The 3,160-nt window shown below is 38.7% G+C and overlaps 1 pseudogene; it reads left to right on the top strand.

Moving 5' to 3' along the window:
• Nucleotides 1-2,012: 2,012 nt before the first annotated feature.
• Nucleotides 2,013-2,131, top strand: LOC114609449 (annotated as a pseudogene).
• Nucleotides 2,132-3,160: the final 1,029 nt, after the last annotated feature.

Raw genomic sequence — 3,160 nt, 5'->3', positions numbered from 1 at the left:
TCTGGTGATAACCATCACATCTTTATCCATGTTCCTTGTAGTCAATTATATACAGTCGAGTGCCTTAAATTCTGTGGGAAAATTGTATATACAGTCGAGTGCCTTAAATTCTGTGGGAAAATTGTTTGCCTATTGGTTAAGATCTGTCCTGACTGCCTACTCTGACTGATTTTGGAGGAGTGGGCACCTACAGAACACAACCTCCGCTGATCACTAACATCAAAACCATCTACTATCCAAGGAGCTAAGGAAGAGAGAGAGAGGAGACAGTGGCAACAGGAAGAGATGTGGAGAGGAGAGCAGCTAGCTGATCAGTCTAAGCTCAGAAATAAATGGGAAGAGATGTTGCAAAATGCAGGGATAATATTGTAACAGATCACCACTTCTTAACAGCCTAACAGAACTGCATCCCACCAAGAGCCAGTAGAATTTGAGGAAAAATATCCATCTTCAGTAAGGTTTATCCCTTTGAGGTCAAATCAGTGGAGATCACTATGTCTAATCATGAATCCAGGACAGCCTGAGTTACAGCTGTGCTGTCATAGTGTCGGATGTTCTGCTTGGTGTGCAGGCATTAGGGAATGCTTGCCAGAGCACAAACCTAGCTGCTGATGTCCTATAGACACCACCACAATCCTGTCATGAAATCGGCGCTCCCAGTGTGCTGATGAGAGAATTCTGCTACTCTAACACAATCCTGAACCACATAGGCTATCCTAGATTGTTCTTAATTATTTGTAGTTTTCAAGTAAGTTATATCACAATAACAACATCAGGTGTCAACATATACCAGTGTCTCTAAGACATTGTAAGTAAAAGGAAATTGGTTTTAACTTAACTTAAAATGACTTAAAATGATTTCAGGTTTGGGCTGGAGAGTTGGCTCTGCAACTATTGTTCTTGCTAGAGGACCTGGGTTCAATTCCCAGAATATATAGGATGGCTCACAACTATGTAACTCCAAGACCAGAAGATCTGATGCCTTCTTTTGGCTCCTGTGGGTATCTGGCTTGCAGTAGCTACACATACATACATACAAACAAAACATTCATATATACAAAATAATAAAATATGTAAAAGTTTAAAAACTAATAAAAATGAAAAAAATTTAAAGTTCCAAATTGGTTTAAATAGTTTTAAATTTTTTGTTTAGGAATATTTTTCATGGCCTTTTAGCATCTGAGTCTTTATTTGCAATAGAATTAGCCAACAGGTGATTTTGTTTACATATTTTGGTTTTGTTGACCTTGATTTGTTACCTTTAAAAATCAGTAATTGACAAAATTGTATATATATATGTTACGGCTGGCTTCTAGTTTTGTGGTTTTTATGAGATTTCTGTGTATGAGAACATTTTTTTAAAGCTTATTCTTTTTTATTTTTTAAAGATTTATTTATTTTATGTATGAGTACACCATTGCTCTCTTCAGACACACCAGAAGAGGACATCAGATCCCATTACAGGTAGTTGTGAGCTACCATGTGGTTGCTGGGAATTGAACTCAGGACCTCTGGAAGAGTAGTCAGGGCTCTTAACCGCTGAGCCATCTCGCCAGCCCTCTTTTTTTGTTTTGTCTGTCTTATTCCAATTTGTTTTTATTATATCTTATTTTACTTATTATTAGTTTTTAGATGCTTGTTTTCTAATGAGAGAAAGAAGGGGCGTGGATTTGAATGGGAGGAGATCTGGGAGAAGTTGGGGGAGGGGAGGCTAAGAAAATATTGTATTAGAAAAATATCAGTTTTTGATAAGATGGTAAGATATGCAGTTTTGAAGTGAGAGCTGCTCTTAAATAATCAAATAAATTAACATAATATAAAAATAACTATTTAAAAGTAAAAGGTTTGGAGGCTCAAGAGATGCCTTACTGATTCATAGCACTGGCCATTCTTCCAGAGGACCCAGGTGCCGGCCTTCATGGGCACTGTATGCATGTGGTACACAGCACACATGCAAGCAAAACATCCATACAAATGAAATAAAACAAACACATTTTTAGAAAAGCACATGTGTCTACGGCCATACCACCCCGAACGTGCCCGATCTCGTCTGATCTCTCAAGCTAAGCAGGGTCTGGCCTGGTTAGTACTTGGATGGGAGACCGCCTGGGAATACCGGGTGATGTAGGCTTTTTAAAAAAAAATAAATAAATAAAAAATAATAAAAAATAAAAAAGCACATGCCTCAGTGAAAGTTAGTTTCTTGGTTGTGGTAACCACAACCAAGGCATTTCTATCACCCTGAAAGTTTATGTTGTAACCACTATGCAGTCGCTTCCTTCCTAGTTCTCTGAATCCAGAAATGGTCTTTATGTCTCGATTAGTCTGCTCTGGATGGCTCATGTAGATGGATTCATGTATGTAATCTTTGTATCTTGCTTCTTTCACTGAGCATATTGTTTATAAAGGTCATTCGTGTTGTAAATGTGCCAGAATGCTCCATTTTTATGATTAAATAATATTCCACTCCATGTGCATATCATTATTATGTATGAACAGTTGCTCGTCGGTGTGTGTTGGAATTGTTTTCATGTTTTGGCTTTTTTCAGTGGTGCTGTTGGGAATATTACAACTGACCCTGAACATACTGTCTTTATCTGACACCTGTGATGAGTTCTTTTAGACAGCTTCCTAGTCGTGAAACACTCAATGGTTAAGAAAATACTGCTTTTCCCAGACCAACATCTTCATTTTGTATTTCTACAGAAAGGTGTCAGGATCTAAGTTGTTCCCAATCTCAGCAGCAGGCTTCAAAATTTAGTTATCTAATCAGTCTGTTTATTCTTGGACTGTTTGATACACCTTAGCAGTTTTCACCCCGTTACCCTTTCTGACTCCTCCCTGTCTTCTGACGTCACCCTTCTACTTTCCTGTGTGTGTGTGTGAGGGTGTGTACATGTGTGTTTGTATGCCAGTGTGTCTAAGTGCATATGTGGGCATGCACACATTTGCATGTGTGTGTGTCTGTGTGTGTGAACATACGTGCATGTGTGCATGTGTGCATATGGATGCACATGCCATTGAGTTTGACTAGGGATGTTCACATTAGCACGGGTGTAGGGTTATTTATTGGAGTATGGACAATTTGTCAGTGCCTACAACACAGAAGAAGGTGGCTCTGCCTCTCCTAGAAACCATTAATTGCCAACGTCCCTTAGGA

This window comes from Grammomys surdaster, unplaced genomic scaffold, assembly GCF_004785775.1.
Source record: "Grammomys surdaster isolate TR1022 unplaced genomic scaffold, NIH_TR_1.0 125956, whole genome shotgun sequence".
Taxonomy (NCBI): Eukaryota; Metazoa; Chordata; class Mammalia; order Rodentia; family Muridae; genus Grammomys; species Grammomys surdaster.
Note: the sequence above shows the minus strand (reverse complement) of the source record. Positions and strands in the feature narration are given on the sequence as shown.